This window comes from Pipra filicauda, unplaced genomic scaffold (assembly GCF_003945595.2).
Source record: "Pipra filicauda isolate LSUMZ 115617 unplaced genomic scaffold, ASM394559v2 scaffold273_size1055052_pilon, whole genome shotgun sequence".
Taxonomy (NCBI): domain Eukaryota; kingdom Metazoa; phylum Chordata; class Aves; order Passeriformes; family Pipridae; genus Pipra; species Pipra filicauda.
Window position 1 is genome coordinate 442495 of NW_024104391.1, and position 22847 is coordinate 465341.

The 22847-nt window shown below is 39.2% G+C and overlaps 1 protein-coding gene across 14 annotated transcripts in view; it reads right to left on the bottom strand.

Moving 5' to 3' along the window:
• The window catches only part of ESRP2 (epithelial splicing regulatory protein 2), a 180198-nt gene that overhangs the window by 138240 nt on the left and 19111 nt on the right, over positions 1-22847 (bottom strand). For all 14 annotated transcript variants that reach the window (XM_039382525.1, XM_039382524.1, XM_039382521.1 and 11 more), the window contains one exon: positions 308-377. The gene's annotated coding sequence lies outside the window, so the exon portion shown is untranslated. The remainder of the gene's footprint in view (positions 1-307; positions 378-22847) is intronic.

Genomic DNA, 22847 nt, shown 5'->3' on the forward strand with positions numbered 1-22847 from the left:
TACTTCAATGTGCTTCTGAGGAAAAAAGCTCAGAATATATATATTTTTCATATGATACTTTCAGACAGACCAGGTGGCAAAACAATTACAAAATTTTGACTTGCTAAAGTTGTCACTTTATTTTCTCTCTTACTCTCGATTTTTTGTAAAGCTTCCATTTAAAAATTATTTGTAATAAACAGAAAAAAAAAATCTCCTTCAAATAGCACTAAATTAGGTATGTCTCTACATAACATAATAAGTCAAAACCAACATTCCAAATTGAATGTGTGTTGTACATCTCTGTTACTACTAAAGTACATATTACCTTTATTTTTGTAAATTATTTGCATCACCTTAAACATTGTTTTCTCTGAGAACTGCTGCTCCTTGTAAAACTGCAAAAAAAAAAAAGAAATGGTCACATTCTACTTTCTTAAGGTCATAATATAAATTGTCACTCCAGCTACTATAGAAACAGAGTGGATTTCATCATTTTAATGCATGCAGTGATAATTGTTCTTATTTCAGTGTGTGGCTAGGTAGTTAGTGGTGCCAGCTGCAGTTAGCACAGACACAGACTATTGTCATCCAAGCACAAAGCTGCTGGCTCCTGTTCTGTCACTGGGAGCTTCCCCGACCATCAGCGCTTCCTAAGGGAACGTTCAGGCACAACCAAGAGCTGTTCACAGGCCTCTGCTCTGTGGCTGAAACAGAATTCCCTGCAGGAATTATGTTTTCACATGAAAAACAAATAAATATGGCACAGCATAGAGAGCTTCTTCAGATTATTCATTCAGGTCATTCATTCAGTCAGAAGAGCTGTTTTTTACATAGTAGCTTCTAAAATTTGGGTTGCACTGAGAAAGGGTTCAGCTGACATCCTGTCTGTAGTGCAAGCTTTCCCTAGGACAGCCAAGTGCCACAAGTTTACAGCACAGCTCTCTGTGCAACTGCATATTTTAACCCTATTATAAACACATCAACAGGTGCTAAGTAAATGTAAATACTGCAGCTATTACATGTCTGCTCAAACTTAGGCTCATTTAGAATATGCAAGTGAAAGCAATATGGGATGAGACTACCACTATTCAAATTTCAATGTCATCCAATCTCAACCCAAAATTAGGTTGCATCAGTTTTAAAACTGATATACTCTAAAACAAGCAGTTACTGGTCCCACAGAACATTATGACAAGCAGAGATCCCTGGTGGTTTGGGGTGCCACCTTTCCTAACACACAACCACACACACTGGCTTGCACCAGCAGTTTTCTTACACATATTATATCACAGCTGAGCTTCATATCAATTTAGGAAGTGTACCAGGATTTTAGTTCCTCTGGATCTTTATTTCACAAAATCATAAAGTAGTTGAGGTTGGAAGGGGCCTCTGGAGGTCAACTTGTCCAACCCTCCTGCTCCAGCAGGATGAGCTAGAGCAGACCATGTCCTGATGCCTCTTGTGTTACCTGGCCAACAACCTCTGCTCTTTCTTAGTGGACAGTTAATAAGGAATAACCATCATGAGTGTCACTAAAAGTATTGTTATCACTTCTACTAAGATTTGGCTTGAAACATGGAAGATTTATTCCCAATCAGTTATTCTCAGTTCATGTTAATTTGGTTATAATTAATGGAAGTTATGGGAAATATTATTTTCTTGTAAGAGATGCAGCTGAAGTGAATTTTAAATATTAATGAGGTTATTCTTTATGAGGATAACTGCAATGCTTAATGTAGACAACTCAAGCAGACAGATGCTTTTCTTAGAATGAAGGTGTTTCAAATCAATAGGTTGACAGGTTAACTACAAAGCACTATTTGCTGTACTTAGCCTTCCTTGCACGACACCATAAAGTACCTAAACTGTACATGGGATCGGGCTTCCCTCTGACATATGTCTGTGCAATTTGGTTCTGAAAGTCTCTCAGAAACCAATACTGTATGAAAAGCAATTGGCTTTTCTTGTCAGTTTGCCCAATCTAAAACTGACAAAAATTTGTAATGAATTAGAGCAGCATATCACCAAAAATAGACATTTATGCAAAGTACTATGAAAACTAAATTATGACTCAAATTATATCGGGAGATGCCTGTTTAGAGGTCCCATCTGTGAACACAGAAAATTCTAACAGACAAAATGTTGATGGTGCTATAATTTGTGAATGCCAATAATGACATTAGCTGTTGCTGGACACATAATACCACATAACTCCTGTACAGTTCTTTCATTAATCATTTCTCCTCAGATCCTAAGAATTGTATTGTATGGATTCTTAGTCTTGAAATTTTATGTAGTGTATCCCTGCATGTCTCTGACTACTGAGTATTTCCCAATTCCCCAGGGAATCCTCACTCTTACTCATACATATGTACATACATACCCTACTTATTTTGTATTTAGGTCACATCAGCTCTGCACACACAGCAGCACCAAACAGGTCACCATATGTCCAAAAATTCCACATATATTTGTTATGTGTGTACATTCTGAAATGTATTTGATTCACTACAGTGAACGTATATGTTTGTTTGGAAATACAGGAAGCACAATTAGAATTTTATCAATGTATCAGCAGCACAGTGAGCTCAGTGCTTTGGGGAAGTGTCAGATGTACTGCATGTGTGCTCCAGAGTGCACACACACACACAGCTTCCTAGTAAATCTCTGGCAAATGTGATAGCCTTGTATTTTCTGAAGGGTGGGGTTTTTTGGCAGCCAGCCAGGCTGGAAAGATTCTGCTGGAGCCCTATAAGCTATATTTGGTAATAACTCACTTCCCAGCAGGCATGTATAAATACATGTGAGAGGAAAAACAAGGTTCTTATTCTCACCCATTTGAAAAGAGCCCAGTGGAAAGAAAACCAAGAGTGTTCTCTGCAAAGGTGGCTCACTGCACAGGGTTGGAAATGGCTGTGACTGATTCCTGCCCTTCAGGCCCTGGCACACTTGCCCACAGCTTGGCTCATTTGCTCAGGACAGGCACTGGGCTGGCACTGGGAGCAGGAACACAGCAGGATCAGAGAAGTAGGGTTGACTTTTTTTGTAACAAGTGTTTGCTTTGAGCAAGTATAGCTAAAATAAATAGACCATAATAGGAAGAGAGTAATTTAGGCATGTTTCAGTAGTCAACTTAACTCTCATAATACTTTGTTAAGGATAATGTTAAATACTTCACCTTCATTACAGCATATCACAATATACTGTTTCCTAACCTGAACTCCATCAGAATAGACTATGTGGCAAAAAGATATATGAGAACTAAGTAAGAACAAATTACATAGAGTGATATAAAGAACAGCAGTACAATTAAAATTTGGAAAGCAACAGTCCAGCAAAAGTGGCATTTTTTTCATATTCCAGATATCAAGCAGTAATATCAACCTTGTGAGCAAAACTGAAGCATGTAAAAAACCTGTAACATTTCAAGACAAGTCATCTATGCAATTACAGCATTTTTTCATGATGAACAATACAATCCTACAAGGCTGAACGAACTCAAAGAGAAACCACTTGGAAAAAGTTCACTAGAAAATACTTCTATAGCTCATATTTGAGCTACTTACATGGGATTGCATCTCAGATTAATTTCAGGGAAAGTAGGGGAGAGAATCTGTGATAGGGTTAACTAAATATGCAACTTCAAAGACATTATTCTGAGATCTGGTTTTGGCTCCCTCCTGCTATATGGGACATGCCTGAAAGAAGGGGAGAAGTCTCTTACACTCTTCTACCTTTTGTGCTCATACCAGCACAGAGTGGTGATTTAAGGTCCTGACTGGGAAAGAAAAAAATAATTATTATTCAGTCAAACAACTGTTCACCAACTTTATGGTATTTACATATAGGTTAGTTAATGAATAGTGACTACTTGAATTCTTTCTTGAGCCTTCTTGGGACACCAGAGGAGGTCTTCCCAGAACAGTGCAGACAGTATGGGGAAAGATGCAGTTCTTTTTGAAGAAAAGCACCACTGTCCTGTCACTGGCACCTTGAAAAAGAGCCTTGTTCTGTTTCTTTACAGCCTCCCTTCAGAGATTTATGCACACTGACGTGGTGCCCCCTGAGCCTTCTTTCTTCTTGGCAAACAGCCCCAGCTCTCTCTGCCCTTCCTGCCAGCACAGACAGGGCAGTGCCCTCACTCTCTCCATGGCTGGTGGCTGGACACTCTCCAGCAGCTCAGTCCCTCTCTTGGTGGGGGCAGTGCAGAACTGGACACTGGGCCCCCGGCGCTGCTTCCCCTGGGCTCATCCAGGCACTCAGGGATGGTGAATTCCTCAGGGATGGTGAATTCCTCAGGGATGGTGAATTCCTCAGGTATGATGAATTCCTCAGGGATGGTGAATTCCTCAGGGATGGTGAATTCCTCAGGGATGGTGAATTCCTCAGGGATGATGAATTCCTCAGGGATGATGAATTCCTCAGGGATGGTGAATTCCTCAGGGATGATGAATTCCTCAGGGATGATGAATTCCTCAGGGATGGTGAATTCCTCAGGGATGGTGAATTCCTCAGCACGCAGTTCAGTGGCAGACAATGAGCTCCCACCTCCTTCACTCATTTCTGTCCTGTAAGTACATTTCTAGAGCTCACAGTACACTCAGTAGGAATGTTTAGACATTAATATGGAACACTTCCAAGCCACACTCCCTGTACAGCTATTAGAGAGGGACTGAGACAGGATATTACTTATTAACAACATTTTAATGTAGGCTGCCTTGTTCAGCAAAGTAAATTTGGTCTGGGAAGAAACGTTCCCCTATCAGCTCTTAAAATGATTCAGGTAATATTCCACCTGATCAAAGACTGGCCAGTTTGCTCCTGACCACATCCTTCTCTCTTCTGACCCTGAATGCAGTGAAACACAAGCCTGCAGGCACATGCCGGAGTAAAAATATTTTTGGATTTTTAATCCCCTGGCTGGATACAGCCTTATTAAATATAGATTACCTTTTATGACTAGAGATAAAACTAAATGAAAAAAGGAAAAATGTCACTGAATAAAAGAGAAGTGTGGCAATGAAGGTATATCACATCTTGTAGATAATACAGTATAGAGAAAGATAATGTATGTGTTTATCATATGAAGTCGAACAATGAAGATAGTGTTTCTGGTGCACATAATTAAATTTTAATAGTTTATAAATATATTCTTAGTCTAAATCCATGACTAAACCATCCTCAAATTTATGGAGCCTTGTTTTAAAAAGTCCTTTATACAAAATGAGGTTCAAGCAGTGTAATCTCAGGTTATATAGTCATGTCTTAGGATATAGAGAAAATGTAATAATTTTCCATTAAAAAAATTTAAAACTCAGTGATATTTGTGCTAAATAAGAAAAACTTCAGTTCCTTTGGCCTTGTAAACCAAAACATTATTATTGTGTTGAAGGATTCAAAATGCAACTTACTTTTATAAATAGTATGACAAGCTGGTCTTCCAACTAGGTTTTCACTGTACTGGTACAATCAACAAATTAGAGTATTCCCAATTTTAAGTATGTTTATTTGGCTTTGCATTGAGGTTTCAGGATTTTTATGGATAAAATTGATGTTTTCTAGAAGCACATTTGCCTTTAACATGGAACTACAGATCAAGCAAAGCAGTCAAACCTCACTGTGCATGATTCCAGATGTCATGAGTTCAGTGAGGTGGTTCTGCTCAGCTGCAGTGAGGAAGTGACTGCTGGGATGGACTACTGTGAAAATTGTTTGGCTACACACTGACCAGTTCAGCAGTCAACAGAGAGAGAAAACCATGAACTCCTGTGTTACCCCAGAGGGTATATAGGATGGACTGGGGAAATGAAGGTGTTCCAAGGAATGGCTCATAACATTCCCGTTACCTTCAGTGGAAGCAGCAAGCTTTTCCTGGGAAAATGCTGCTTTGACTACTCCAGAACCCAAACTTACTAAGTTAATCTCCAAGCTTCCTTTAATTTGCAAACTTAAATTCTTTTTTTGATGTATCTTAATGGCATACAATTTAACCCAAGGGCAGAGAAAAAGAAAAAATAAATCAACTCCCCACCCTTTATGCACACTTTTCTTCTGTGGTGTACATAAATCAGTCATTTGTTACAGGAGAAAAAGGAACTAACCCTTTCACTTCCAACAGAGCTGGAACAATGAGGTGCCTGACTAGGCAGACAGTGGGATGGTAAAAGTCCTGCATTTTTTTCAAAAAAGCATTCTTTGATTTTTTTTTTCAAAATAATCTAATTTGGGGGGGGGGGGGGGGGGGGCATTGGGGTTTTTTTTGTTTGCTTGTTTTCCAGAAATAGCTCTTTTCCCAAAATGGCATGGCAGACATCTGAAACACAGATCAACTGGGAGACTGGAAAAGTTCTTAGCTGACACAGCTCTGGCTGGAGTTTCCACAGATTAAACATCACCACTCAGCAGTGATTGCATTTAAGGGCTCTGCTCCAAAAATAATGCACAACTCCCGTTTGGCCTATTGCACAGAAGGGAAAAACATTTGAGTTCAACATCTTTCCACCAGTGAAAGAGAGTTATTTGGGTTGAAACTCCATATTAAAGTATAATGTTAATTTCTGTAAAGTAAGAATCATTAAATAACAGTGAAGCATCTCTGACTGAAGTGACTGGCAGTACAATGTTTAAAACACTTTTAAGTCATAGTTCTATTTCTGGATACTTCTTTTACCCTGTTTGAAATTTGGAAATTGTTCACAGCTGAAAGAGGACACTGAAGGCAGCCTTTAAATAATTGTCTGTGTAGATGAGAGATGGCTAAATCTTGGAGATCTAAGGAGTCAAGAAGAGCACAGTAAGCACACAAAGCCAGTGTGATAACAGAGGGCCAGACTAGTCTATGTTTGATCAAGTGTTATACATTCTTCTAAAAAAAACCTTTAAACTTGTGCAACCTTTCAGTACATTACAGTATGCAGAATTTAGAGCATAATCCTTCACCTCATATACTGAGCTGCCTTTGCAGAATTCCTCTCTCACAATGTCTTCTATTAAGACTTCATATTAGCCAAAACAGCCCATTCATAGAATTCTCCTCTTTCCATCACTCTTCCTAAGGAACAGGTGTCAGCACAGTAAAATTACTTCAGCTTCCAACAGTCCCTGCCCAGCTCGTGATTCATTTTCCAACTCCTGTCATTTTATTCCTTCTCCTTTTGTAAGATCATCCTCTACCAGTGGCTGTCTGGAGGCAGGTTCATTTGACAGCCTCACCAGTTATGGGACATAGCTGTGCTGGGGTTCCCCCGGTGGAAGGCAGCAGGGGTCAGAGGACAGGCACTGGTGGAAGGCAGCAGGGGTCAGAGGACAGGCACTGGTGGAAGGCAGCAGGGGTCAGAGCACAGGCACTGGTGGAAGGCAGCAGGGGTCAGAGCACAGGCACTGGTGGAAGGCAGCAGGGGTCAGAGGACAGGCACTGGTGGAAGGCAGCAGGGGTCAGTGGACAGGCACTGGTGGAAGGCAGCAGGGGTCAGAGGACAGGCACTGGTGGAAGGCAGCAGGGGTCAGAGGACAGGCACTGGTGGAAGGCAGCAGGGGTCAGAGCACAGGCACTGGTGGAAGGCAGCAGGGGTCAGAGCACAGGCACTGGTGGAAGGCAGCAGTTGGCAGGACAGGCACTGGTGGAAGGCAGCAGGGGTCAGAGCACAGGCACTGGTGGAAGGCAGCAGGGGTCAGAGCACAGGCACTGGTGGAAGGCAGCAGGGGTCAGAGCACAGGCACTGGTGGAAGGCAGCAGCAGGGGTCAGTGGACAGGCACTGGTGGAAGGCAGCAGTTGGCAGGACAGGCACTGGTGGAAGGCAGCAGGGGTCAGAGGACAGGCACTGGTGGAAGGCAGCAGGGGTCAGAGGACAGGCACTGGTGGAAGGCAGCAGGGGTCAGAAGACAGGCACTGGTGGAAGGCAGCAGTTGGCAGGACAGGCACTGGTGGAAGGCAGCAGTTGGCAGGACAGGCACTGGTGGAAGGCAGCAGGGGTCAGAGCACAGGCACTGGCTCATTGCTGAGCCGAATTTGAGATTTGTGTTTACATTACTTGTTTCTCCATTTGAAACAAATGTTTATTTAAAGCTGATTGCGGTAAGAGCTGACACAATGTGCCATTTATATCATCAGTGCCTTTGCCACTTCATCTCAGCAGGTTTTACTTTGAAGAAGCAAAAATAGCTTCATCAGACACAGAAAGAAAATCTTAACGTTCTGGTTAATCAGCAGCAGTCTGTGAAGAAAACAGCAAAGTAATGAAATCTCCACTTTGGCATAATTGTCCTTCGGAAGCAGTGAGATTCCAGCATAAATTAATTCTGAGCATCCAGCTCAGTTTTCAGCTAGAATCAATCAATCAAGTGCTGAAGCTGAATCCACAGCTCTTCACAGCATACTCTTTAGGGTAGGATGCAGAAAGATAAAAAATAAAATTAAGGCACTAAACTATTTTTTCCTACACAGGAGATTCGTTACTTGTACAATAGAAATACTGATCTAGGGAATTTTAATAACCATATGTTCTCAATGTACCAAATACAAGTGATGGACACATTGGAAGGCATCTCTTGAACACAGTGGTCAGAACCTGAGCACCACAGTATTTCTGAGTGGACATATCTACTGTACCCATAACCAGACTGCAAACATGAAACAAAAAAATTCAAATCTGTGAAAACAGCATCTTAACTAGATTACCACAACAATTTATGCTAACAATAAATTTAGTATTGTTTAATAAGATGGTCAGTTAGCACAGTAAAAAACTGAGTATAGTTGTGTTGAACATGTATGTGTTTTGGAATCTAAACTGAAGGGTTAGGAGCAACTTCATGTACAAAGGTTGCACTCTAATACAAAATTAGACAGACGTGCTTTTGTTGCTGTATTCCAAAACTTCATCACATTAAAATCTTAATAGCCTAGTCATCTGTTTTTGTAAGTACAATATTCTACAGCAAAGCTGCAGAACACTGGAATGATTATTTTATTACCTGTTTCCCAGAATTCTAGCTAAACCTGATCTAGAATTTGAGCAATTTTAGCGGGTCTATGCTAACACCGCCACTCCCACAATCGCCTGGTTTTTAGGTCACATGCAATTTTTGCACGAATTTCATAAAAAACTCAAAGAGGAGTCCACATCAGCCATGCTTCTCAGTCTGAATTTATCATTCCAAAAACTTTATAGAAGTATAATGAAAAGAAAGCAGCTAAAGTGCTATTTAAGATATACCATAAAACTTCAGGCCTTCGCTACCTGGGGTTGACAGGGAGGTAAAAGAGGCAGGAAAAATTTTACCCAAAATAATACCTTGTACTCTCTCAAGTACCCACAGAAAATGAGGATCAGGTGAATAGAAAGTAAGAGGAAGATGTAAAAATGACATCCTGGGTTAGAAGTGGGCTGTTATGAGTGAGCCAAATGTAGCTGTAAAATCATTCCACCTTAGCTAATCAGAATTTACAACTTGCTCCAATTTAGGTCTCTGAAGTGCCTGGAAACATCTTTTTGTAATTTTATTTCATCACTGCACACATCTATCTTAAATAAAATGTGTCCTTAAATGCGTGGATATAACATATGCTGCTCATTTCATTCCTTTGGATGCTCGACCAGTCTTCCAGAGAGAGCTCAGAGAAATTTAAAAGGCATTAAAAAGATAGGAGAAATTCTAGACCAATTAGAGCTGATAAAGCACAAAATTTCTGTAGGAAAATAACCTTCTTGTGACCAGTATTAGCTAGAAAATGTCTCCATTATTCTGCTGTACTTCAAGGTAACTGTCTAAACTTATAACATCCCTAAAAAGTTTTTAGCAGATGAACATCTGGAATTCTGAGAAACTTTCCTGAAGGGGAAAAAAGCAATTTTTTTTTTTTAGTAAGAAATCCATCACTAATTCAAACTGTGACTTGTGTAATCCCTAGAACATGCAGCATTTTTGGCAAATGCGATTTTTATCTGAAGAGGTTTTTCTCTGTGCTTTGATTTCAAACTACAGTTGAATGGTTTCTGCAAAGGCCCCGTGATAGGGGAGTTATCAGCTCCTGTGGCAAGGAACAGTTCATCCTGGGGTCAGTAATAATTCCAAAATAATTTCAATATATAACACCAAGTACTAAAAAAGCACCCTGACAAAGGGGCATAAACTGTTCTTTTCTTGACAGAACCATGTTTGCAGCTAGAGGAGAAAGGAATTGAAGCCAGAAAGGTTTAAGCTTTCTAAAAATTTCTAAAAGTTCTAGATCTACAAATATTAGAAAATGCTTTTCTTAATATAAGCTGCCATTTCATATTAGAAAATGATAAAATTTCACATTCTAATCAATTAGGGAACTTCCCACTGCAGAGTAATCCCTGCATCTCCAGCTCATCTCACCACTTACCAAACTACTGAGCTAATCCTCATTTGCTTCACAACAGTAAAACAAAGCCCTTTGTGAAACTGTGTGTGCAATACCTGTAGAATTGGCAACCTTACTGCAGGCTCTTGTGTACTCAGTGAATTTTGTTAACTTGCAGTGGTAGGCAAATAATTTAAATTTCTTCTATACTGTAAAAAAAGAACATGCACAATCTTGTGCTATGACCCGTGCTCTTGAATACTTTATTCAGAGTTAGAGATGATTTAAGTGCTTTAAGAGATTTTAGCACCTATTTCAGCAAATTATGTTTGCTATTACAAGAACTCCTTCATTTGCTTTTTCTTCAGTACCTGCAGGAAGAACGTTGCCATCCCCCTGCTGTTGGCCAAGGTGTGCCAAAGAGTCAAGAAGAACCACAGAACTCTTCACTTGGGTGTGCATCACCCAGAGAGAGCCAAAATGTGCACATACCCAAGACTAGATGAGCTGTACCCTTTACTGTAGGAAAAAGAAACTCCAAAGGACTGCTTCCTGAGCTTCCAGTTACTGACACAAACCTGGACACCGACCACAGGAAACTAAAGGTGCCCTCCCAGGGAACGCTGGAGCATCGCATTCCAACCAACCTTTCTGTGGTACTTTGGGAAGACAGACAGAAGGCAGGCATTTCAACGTTATAAAAATACAGAAATAAATACCTACACAAATAAATAGATTTCTACAGTGAGATTTGCCCACTTGGCTCTGCTGATACCACCTTCATTATCTGCTGCTGGTGAAGCAGCCTCAGCAGGGGAAAACTCGAGTTTTGATAATGGATCTTTCAGTTGTTACAAAAGCAAACATAGGACCCAAAACACACCACATTGGTGTCTTCACACGACTTTCTAACACCTTCAACTGAAAAGAAAGTAATTAATTCACCTGGGACCAAACCTGAAATTATCACATCAAAGGAACGGATCTGAGAGTTAACAGTACATAAAGAGTTGTGTTTTCTGCAAAGATAACTGGAATGAATATCAATAAATAAGCATCTTCTTGAGACTTAATTCTGAGAAATAAACCAATTGGAAGCTCACCAATAAATGAAAGGTGCAACACAGGGCACATAAATCTAAGTATGATGGGTTTGCAATATTGGAACAAGAGTCATATTTGAAAGGTTTCTTCTGCTTGTCTCAGTATTGACGGTCTCCTGCTCCGTTTCTAAACCACACAAACCTAGAAGCTGCCCGACTGTGAGCTGAAAGCTCAGTGGTATAAAACAGTGTGGTCTCCTCATTTCTCATCGTTCACTGAAGGATGATGCTTCTTCTTCCCTCTTGCTTCAGAAGCTGAATGCTCTCTGTTCATTTGTTATGATTTCCCAGGAGATCCAGGGAGACATAAATTACACCATCATGACACAGCTCTCAGCATGTGCTTTGTACCCACAGCATCTCAGGTTTGGGGTTTGTTTTTTAATGCTTGGTAGTGACCCACATCAATGCAGTTCGAAGAAAACATTATTATATAAAAGTCACCGCAGAGTCCAAATTAAAGATCTCATAATTGATCTGAATGACAGGTCTAGTTATAGCAGAAGGCCTGAATTGCAAGGTTTGCTTCTCCTTAAAACTAGTGGTGAACTCCTCTGTGGTCTCAGTTTCACTCTTTATTGTTTAAATTAGAAGATCAAAATACAGTAGTTAGCAAAGATGTTTTGGACCACATTCATCTCTGAAATTACTCCTCTAACTTGATAAATTTGTGCTTTAAAAAATCACAGTGATTCTAGGTTTTACTATGAGAAGTGCTAAGTGTTATTATACAGACAGACAGAAAATTCAGAAATAGAAAAATAAAGCTTAAGCAACAGCAAGAAACTAAGGATTTAAAACACAGTCTAGGTAGCTGCTGGCTGCACAGATGCCACAAACCAAAAAGAACAACTGGCTTAAACCAGTACTTTGTGGTCACAGGCCTTTAATTTCCCTGGTTTGGGAAAGCTTTTACAATCATTTCTATGTGACAAAACTCAACATAACTGCAAAGATGGTGACAATTATCATGAGCACAGGAAAAGTAGAGTAGTAAAACTACTCTTGCATACTGAAGTAAAATTATACAAAGTAATGTAGAAATGTCTTCCTCAACAGTAGTTAGCCACAGGTCAGTTTGTTTCGAGCTAGATTTTGGTGCCTTGAGAGCAGATCAGCCACTGCAGTTGCTACTCAAACTTTATCCAATTTCACCGAAAAAGGGATTTTACAAGTGAGAATTACTCAGTGTCATAACATGAGCAGAACTTCAGCCCTTCTACTTTAATCAATACTGGACCACATATTGCAGGAAGAAAGATGCCAATGTATCACACTGCTACCAGAACAGCCAGAAACTGTAGCAGCCACAGCTGTGATGCTGCCACAGCAAACAAGAACATAAACTTCCTTCTGAAATACTTGCCATCATGAAAAGATCTAAAGAAATCTATTGCACTGGAACAGACCTGCCAAGCAAGCAAGTGGAGCTTTACCAAGGTTATCCATGACATGATTAATTTCTAACCTCCTCTGGGATTTAAAGAGCGTTATATCTACATAAACCAATGCAGTATCATCCCCAAACATGTCTCCTATTGCAGTTATTTCAGCTGTGGGATGTGCCAGCTGCAGGACAGTGCCACACTGATGCAGCTCCCCAGCTGCTGGTGCCCAGCCAGTTGGATAGACCTGGCACTGGCACTCAAGGGAAGTCCCCTCTTAAGCTGAGTCAAACAGAACATAAACACACAATCCTAAAATGACATAAAAATGTACCCTCCAAGTGAGCTAGATATGTGCTCCTCTATTCTTTCTCTCTCTTTATTTATTTCACCCCCTTCCCTTCCACCAGCACAGGCACGTACAGTTAACAAATTTGGGAGTGGAAAACTACATCTTCACCAAAGAAGACAAATTTTCTGAAAAGCACTATCCAGCACTGCCTGTGCATCCATGTCAGACCAGCAGCAGGCTGCAAACTTGTGATCTCAGATGGCTTCAGCCTCCTAGGAAGTATAGCCTGAGTTCTTACTGGTTTGTGTATTTTATAGTCCACTTGCACTTCAGTAAAACTAAAGCCCATTTCTATGTAATGCTCTCCATGCTTTTAAAATGCATTAGTGAATTCCACAGATTCTCTGGTAGGAGATCAGTGATCCCACCAGAGGGGGAAAAAAAAAGAAATCTTTTAAAAGGTCATGTTTACCACATGTGAAAGTATGTGTTCCTGATTCCCTAGGTGGGCAGATTTGGCAAAGTGCTACTATGAAACCTAATAAGGTTTCTTTGGCTACTGAATGCTTAGAAACAGTCTACAAACCTCCTTTAACAGTAACCTCAAGAAAACTGTTACTGCAGTTCATTCAATCAGAATTCTTGCTAGTACAGCTGCTTGTCTACACATCCTTACAGGCCAAGGAATCTCACACTACTGAGTCATTACAAAACCTCTTCTGGAAATTACTCTGGCTGACAAAAACAAGCAAAAGCCAAAACTCGATTCTATACCGTTTAGTGTCCTCTCAAAAAGAGCCAGCACATAAAGATTAAAAAGGTTCATGTGAATGATGAAAGTAAGAATTTAATTTCTGCCTTATTTCCAGCCTCTTGTCAAACAAAGCTTTCTTCTGTTTATCAGGGAAGGTTTCATCCTGAGGTCTGTACTTTGCCAGTATACTTAATCCTCCTGTCAGATACTATATGGAATATACATTTGCCTTCCACGCATAAATTAATCAAGCTAAAGAACTGCAACAGTTTTCCATTCAGTTGCCAGATCTAGTTGGCAAAACTGAAGAAATTAAGATATTCTTGTTCTGTATTTCTTTCTACTTTCCATAATATAATCACAGAGATCAGAGTAAGGCCAAGTGATGCAAAGAAAGTGATTTTAATCTCGTCCAAACCCATATCAGCTATGTCTAATACATTTGCATATAGATTTCAGAACTGAAAAAAGAAATAGGATAATGCATAGTGGATTTCCAAAGATAACTGGACTTGTTCCCTTTCCTTGTGCTATTTTGATCTATTCAGGCTCACTGATGTTTTAGTAAATTTTATTTTACATTTTTTAGTACTTAAATACTGTTCAATTGAAATTTTATACACAGAGGATTAACTTATCTACTTGAGCAAAGACTTCAAAATTAGGGCTTTCTGATGATATTTTTACTGTACTGAGCAGAAGCTAGAAACACAAGAATTGTTATATTAGCCTGATTATGCCTATGATTAGCTCAGTCTTGTCTCCAGTGCTGGCCAATATCAGACACTGATTTCAAAAGAGCAGGAATTCTGAATCCACTTTGCAGACAAACCAGGGTTATGTTGGCAGGCTCCATTTGCTGTACAGGTGAAAGATGTACAATTCTTAAAACCCCACAACATTAATGTAATACAAAGCATACAAAAAGGCAAAATTCGGGTCTGTAGTTAAAAAACATCTCCTCTGTTAGTTTAGAAGTGGCTGTCTTCCAGAAGGCTTTAAAGGTTGTTTCTCAACTATTTAGCAATTCTGCTTCTCTATACTGGGAGCGATATTTTACAGACCAGAGGATGGGCTGGGACCCTGAAGAGAGGAGGCAAAAGGGTATTCTCCATGTTTGTGAGAGGAGAACACTGTGGCAGAAGGAACAGGCCCTGCACAACCCAGGCTGTCGACAAGAATGAACCCAGAAAAGTCACAGCTGAAAACAACTGGGGAAGGTTTTGGACAAAACTGTTCACAGGAAGCATGCCTTAGAAAAGGCAAGCCTTTCTAAACTGAAAAGTGAGGATGGGAGACCAAATCTGAATTCTTTGCATGTTTTTGAGCTTTCTTAGGCCATAACCATGGTAATACAAAAGCAACAAGTCCTCAGATCCATCTCATGTGAAAGATATCTATTGTCTCAGTGAAGCCAACACCAGGAGTTTAAATAGTGAACTTCTGTTTCAAAGCTGCTTTAAGTGCTTGTTTCAGCTGCAAAGACCTTAGGCCTCAGACCCCGGATCTCTGTTTACATGATGCTTGTGGGCTCTTCCCAGCTCCTGCATATGAATTGCCCAAACATATGACTCCATTTTAAGGCAGCAGAGCAACTCAATTTATTTCAGTTTTCTACTTTTAGTTATAGTAAGAGCAATAACTTTCATGCTACACTGTAGCAACTGTATTTGGCTATCCTTACCATGTTCTTTCAGCTTGATAAATCAGGCAGACGACCACAGACTTGGAGAGATGGATTATTTTGTTATATCAAGTGAATTCAGAGTGCATGTGAGCAAAAGGAGGGTAAAGGAAAACATGACAAGGTGAATATTTAATAATTTTGTTCTACATAATAATGTAACCATGTACATATTTGAAATTAGGTGTTTCTTGAGGATTCTTTTAGCAGTCAGGAAGATCCCTGCTGCAGGTCATGCATAACAGCACAGGAAAAGTACACAAAACCAGGCAAAGCCTGTTCCAGTGAAAGGAGATGGGAACATTTTGCACAGAGATTACATTTTATTTGATTAAAACTTTAGCAATGCTCATGGTATTAAACTATTTAATTAATTTACTGGAAGATTAGCTTCAGTGTTATGCCTTTTAATAGAAACTTAACCTGCAAGCCAGAATTTCTGAAATGAGCAAGACAACTAGCATACTTCAAATACCAAATTAACCCTTATTTAATGAAGCATACACCTAACTCTAAAACAATGGCATAAAAATCTATCAAAGCTAGGAACACTGTGTTAGTGTAAAAAGAGGAGTTACTGTCAAAAGCAAGGCTGGCAGAGCAATGTTTTTCCTGTTAGTCAGTGTTCTGACCTGAAAAACAAAGCCATTGCAGATCACGGTGAAATCAAGGCTTTACAGGTGTCCATGCAGGTACAAAGGAGAGGGAACCTTGTCCCACGCAAGGTATTCACTGCTGAATTCAGATCTAAATCCTTGGTTTAGTTAATCCAAACTAGCTCCTGACATCCAAGCTCCTGGCCATGCAGACAGTGTGTTTGCCTTGGTACTTCCTTGTTGATGGCATTTCAGACACCACAGAGAAACGAGGCCACAAACAAGGCCCTGAAAGCAAATCATTTGGAGATCAGAGGTCAAACCAAAACTCAAGTTCAGGAAAGATTATATTTCTTAGTGTGCTGTTGATAGTGGCTCTTATCAGTGTTTGGCTCACAGGTAGTAATCTTCAAGAAATAACGAGAATTTGTTGTGTCCTATCACAGCTTTTGCACACAGAAACTATGAAAAAATACTGTGGTCAAGATACAGTAAAAAGGAATGAAAATAAGGATATGTGGCAGAAAGCCCCCTTCATTTGCAGAAGCTGTGTGTCCCCTTCACGTTCTTTTTGTTAATAAACACAAATAAAAGGACTTGACAACTGTGCAGGGTTGCTTTCCAATAAGCAGAGAGCATATTTTTAAATTTTCTGTCTGGAAAAATGTACACACTATCAAGTCTTTGTCCTTGCTAGGTCATTCTTAAATACCTTCCATACCCAGTTATTTTAAAATAGAGTCAAAGAAAAAATACCCAACAGCAAACTTTAATGTTGTTCACTATCTGTGACTAAGAAGTGTTTCCAGAGGACAAGTATTTTGCAACACTTTTTCTTTCAGTCTCCTGACTGCAAATTTGCTTTCTCTTGGTCCTGTGATATCTGTTTCAGCAGATAATGCCTAATGACAGCATTCTGGTGTTTTAATAACAACACAAAGAACAGCTATCTTATTTGATGACCTATGATTAGTTCTGTACCTCTTCTATATTACAGAGTTAGATTAAATGGTAGGTAAATATATGTCTTGGTAAGTTTTCATATCAAGTGACACTGGATGGTGCATAAACAAATCCAACAAATGTTAACCAACTAAGCAAACAGTTCTCCAGTGCCACAGCATGCAGCTAGTGGTAATGGCAATTATTATAATGAATATAAAAAGAAAATCCATTTTATCAGATTGAGAAAATAAGGAAATGGTTTACATGCTATGTTGTTTCCCAATTAACTCAGGAGAGCCACTGTCCTATGGTGCCTTACCTCAGAAGAGCACCTCCCATAGCAGAAGGAAGACAGAATCAGATACAAAGAATTTTTTGTTCTGTTTTGTTAGATGAGGAAATAAATATAGAAATCAGAATTGACACTGTGTTTAGCTAGTTTAGCTTTGAAATGAAAGCCAGCTAATTCTCGGTTACGATTCCCATAATTACAAATTGCATTTCCCCATCTCTGCCAGGAGACTGCACAGCCCCTGACTGCAGGAGCTGCCCAGCAAACTGCTGAGCACCTTCTGCTCCAAACGCCGCCTGGCAACTCCCAAACCAGAACATAACGTGGTGGCTTTGATTTGCTGCACTTTGCTGGCATGCAGAGGAGACTGAAAGGTACCGTGTCAGTAAGAGCTGATGTGACTGACTCCAGTCTGAGCATTTCCTCCACGGAACCTTTTGTTCAGAGTCGGAGGGCCCAGACTCTTCTCTTCCTGGGTCAGTACTGAGCACAAAGGTGAAGTGATCTTCTAGAGCAAAGACTTCAGTGGGGCTGCTGGTCGTGCCTGGTGTCTGCCTGTAGGATGGAAAGGTTTTGTGCTGCCTCCTCTGCTCTGAACCTATGCCTTGTTCAGCCCTGAGGAAGGGAGCTGGAAAAAACAAACTGGTGACATATGGAAAATGAGGGGTTTAAGATGCAAAGCACAAAGCATTAAGAAACCCTAAACTGCCAGCTGGTAAATAAGCTTAATGAAGAAATCATACATATCTTGACAAAAATCTTCTGCACACAATATACAAAAATAAATAATGAAAATCCCAAAAGTTGGTCCACCTCTTTTGGCTAATTTTGAACCTGCTCTCAGTAAGGAGAAACCTTTACAGTAAACTCTACACTAAAAGCTTTGAAATTTTGTAACACAAACTAATGCTTTTTTCAGTTCTCATTCCATATCTTTTACAAAAATTGGGATAAATTACCTTCATACTGCATTCAACAAATGCACATAAGCATTATCAAGAGAGTATATTTTATTTATTTCTGCATAAGCTTCAGAATTCCCTTGGTTACTTGGGCACTCTAAGCATTTGAGAAGGAAAGATATTTCACTCATCTGCCAAAATGGTGACAGAACCTTTGACACCAATGATCCAGGGGGATGCACAGCATAAATTAGGCAGGCCTGGTCAAATAAATTGACAAATTGCTTTTACAAAACTGCTCAGCCCCAAAGGGTCTATAGAAATTAGCAAAAGAGGTTCTTGGCACCTCATCGATGTGAGGAAATCCAACACTGTGGATGTCCGAACCCATGACAGGGGAGTTGCACTAGATGACCCTTAAATGTCCCTTTCAACCCAAACTATTCTATGGTTCTGTAAGTAAACAATTCTTCTAGAATTGCAGAATTATATAATAAAAGTGTCCAAGTTTTAAATATACAAGCTGAGTATTGGAAAGCTTGTTTTTAGCAGGAAATACTCCAGTGGCAATGGTAATTAAATAGCTTACAATTTCTGGCACTTCTACAATCATATTCCCTTGAATGCTTAACTTGTTACTTTTCCAGAGCATATGCCTTTAAGGAAGCCATTAGTGAGAGACTGGGCAAAAATTTCACTAGACTAAATTGTGCCCCCTCCCAGCCTGTGAAACTGCCCTCCCCCAGCCCCCAGTCCAATTCTTCAGTCAGAATTCAGTACAGATACAATTTGAAAAAAAGAAAAATCAGTTGAGAAAGGGAAATGAAGAGTTATTTAAATGGCTTTGAACAAAACCACATTTCTGTTCATTCTCAATTTCACAATTAAATGGCTTGTGGCAAATGCTCAGCATAGATACAAGCTCATAATCCTTTTAATAACAATTTGCCTGCTGTTCAAATCCATTTTATTTTTTACTTAACTGAAGATATTTTGGAAAGTATCATAAAATCAAAAGAAACCAATTACATTGTTTTTTTGATGCAATCCATTTTTTTATCACAGGGTGTGAAACTGCTAAAATACTAAATTGGAAATTCAAGGGTGATGTCACACAGAAAAAGAACTCTGAAAAACAAATTGGGGTGTTCAATGTCACCTTCATATTCTTTTAGTCAGTGTTGGAGAACAGAAGTGCTTAGCACAGAAATCCAGTCTGTAGCAAGTTTTCAGTCTCCAGAGAGCATCTAACCTGAACAATACTCTGAGGCTGAGATGATCTTCCACCTGTTGTACAGCTCGAGGTGGTTTTGAACCTACCGCAGGTGACAGTTTCAAAAGAGACACTCAAAGGCTTGCAGGAGATAAAAGCAAGGAACTCGGTAGCTTAGCACTTGAAAAACAAATCTCTGATAGTACAAACCAAGAATGTTTCACTGGAAGAGAAAACTATGTCATATCAGAAAAAATGTTAACCAGCAGTCACTGACATTTCTACCAAATTCATGTGTTTACAACCCCTCTACCTCCTGACTCTCTTGTTCAATTGTGTCCTCAGAGGAATGAAGGAATTCAGTAATCAGTAAGTTTTTAAAACTAAACACTCAGTGGGAATAGCTTAAATAAAAAAATCATAGAACCTGTAGCTTTAAAGGCTAAAATCTTCCTTTCAAAACCAGGAGGAATTCAATAGAGCCAACAAGCAAGATCACCCCAAGTAGCCACAAATGCTTGTTTGAGTATTTTTTTGTTTGTTTCTTTTTTTTGTTTTTGTTTTGGGTGTTTTGGGCCTTGTTTCTGTTTTCTGACAAAAAAAATAGAAGGAAATAGAGAAATTGTTCAATTCTTGACTTTGGTCTAATCTTTTGATTTGCTTCATTATGCGATGTGTTAATTACATCGCGTCTCTCCAACATTGTTTTCTCAGAGGTTTCTGTTTTAGCAGATAATGAAGTCTGTTTAAGGAATCTTGTTAAACTTTTTTCTGACTTTTTATTACAGCAAATTTTTCACCAGATAGGCACCATATGGCTTCAGCATGGACTAATACTTTATGAATTTTTTTTAATCAGTTTTTTAGTCCTTTCCCTCCTCCTTGTACTACTTAACAATCTATGCTCAAATTTTCTTGAAATAATCTCTTATTTAATGTTAATCTGAGAATCAAAGTCAACTTTTTTACTAAAACCTAATAAGGTAAACTGTTTATGACAATTACTCAATATTAAACCAATTTGAATTACAAAGGATTCTGAAATTTCCCAACTCAGATGTCCAAATGAAGGCAGCTTGATCTATGATTAGCAATCTAAATTAATGGCCTGGCTTTTCAAATATGCTAAGCAAAAATTTGTTATTGCCTAATTTAAATAATTAAATCTTCCACAAATTTAGTATTTTTGAAGGATTATGAAAGGGGCAAATACTTGTTTTTCATTTCTCAAATAGCTCACAAAAAGAATAATGATATTTTAATGTTCTAGTACTAAAAAGTAACATGACAACTGGCTTTATACTTCAACATAAATAAAACATCAAACAAAACAGTAAAATCATCCATAACATCAATGGAGTCGTCTTCTAAAAACCAAAACCTCCAATGCAAATGAATAATGAAAGGCTTCAGCACAGTTTTTATGCTTACAGTATTTACTTATAGATCATCTAACTTCCTCCTAAGGCTAATGTGGAAACTGGAAACTGCTACCATACACAGTCCATAACCCTGTGAGATATAGGAGACACTGCCAAAGGTAGTCAGCCAGAAATTAAATTCCTCTGGGTTTTGCTGTTGTTGTTGTTTTAAGGAGAAAGCAATACAAACATTTCCCAGCATCTCTCATTTACCTCCCTGACTTTTCCTTGTGGAGGATAATATTCAAATCTCCTAGAGCTTTATTTGACTGGCTGGACCTTACTAACACAATTAGGAGAAAAAGCAACAAAACATTTTGGAGCTCCTGATTTCTGTGAAGTGTTTGTCCCAGCACAGAGGGTAAGTTCAGTCTTTGCTGCTATTAAACATGCTTTGGGCCTGGAGAAGATCCAGTCACTTTGTGGGGTAAGAGATTATCTGGTTTCATTAGAGAGTGGAATTCCAATAAAAGATCACATCTGATAAAAGGTACACACTTTCTCCCTAGGAACAGCAAAAAGAAGAAACAAGAAGATTCACAGACCCAGGATGCTGCACATTTTAGCAGGTTCTCTGACAACATCAAATACCCCACTCTGTGTGTGGGTCGGCCTCTTGCACAGCAGGTGAAACAACTGATTTCAGGCCAAACATCCAATTATTTAAAGCAATTTAACCAAACCTCTAAAATATTAACTATAGAGCCAGGCCAATGTTTTCCACTTTGTGTTCCTAAAGTCAAGCCTAGAGATCTACTCTTCTAGAAGTGACCCAGCCCAACTCATTAAAATGATAACATTTTTAGAGAATTACTGAATGATCCACAATAAAATAGTTGCAGCAGGCACTCCCAAGAATCAAAGCATTCGAAAGTCTGAAATTACAACTGGAAATCTAGCTCTAATTTCATTGTAGGTACACCAATAACATTGGCTTAGGCATTCAAATAAAAGCACTTTTCAGAGGTGAAAAGACGCAAAATCTGAACGTAAATATTCAAACTGAATTTTCAGCCTTTCTTAGCATTACAGCACTGGTGATATGCTATGGAAATAACACATTTCAGTGATAAATACTTCCCTGCTATTATATGGATTAGTTCAGTTCAACCAGTTTGCCCTTCCAAAGGGTAGCAACAGATTAAAACTTCTCCTTGGTACTTTTCAAAGCTGCCTGTAAAGGCTCAGGGTCTTCTCTTTGAATCTCGTGTTTACACAGTATTTGCATAACATTCTCATATTGTGTTTGTTCTCTGACAGACAGATCTCTTGGGTAAAGTTTTATTAAAGAAACACTTTCTTCCCTTGAAGTAACTCTGTATTCATAGCCATTTTGCCTAATTTATGCTAAGTTGTTTAAATCATGCTTTTCCCTCCCTGTGTTCCAAATCATAACTTCTGTCTATTCAGCATGGAGAGCACAGTGTCAGACACAGAACTGTCGGTCTCCTCTGCTGTCTGCCTGGCTGTGCTCCTTCCCTCCCTTCCTCACAAAGCAGTACTGCTGCACGGCATCTGCTACACAGCTCCAAAAACACCCCAAGGAAGTGCTACAGAGACTGGGAAGACATGAGGTGAGGTAGAAGCTATCTCATAATCTTAGTTTACAGGGAAGTTTCAACGACAAGTCACAAACTAAATATTCTTCATTTCTCTGAGCAAAAGACAAAGATCTTTTGGAGTCCAAATGTCTTTCATATTGTTCTTGGATATTGGCACTATTGAAAACCCTTCATCAAATTGTTCATTCATGCAGTTTAACTGCATGTACTTACTCATGTCACAGGACACCAATTCTATTGAACTTTGGGACATTTTAAGCATTTTACCTCTACAATATTACCTAAAGTAAAACACCAGGCCAGAATTTAGAAAATCATAGAAAAAATTTTAATTAAATCATGTCTTGTCACTAAATTCTTGAAAGAGAGCAACCTTTCATGAAGGTTT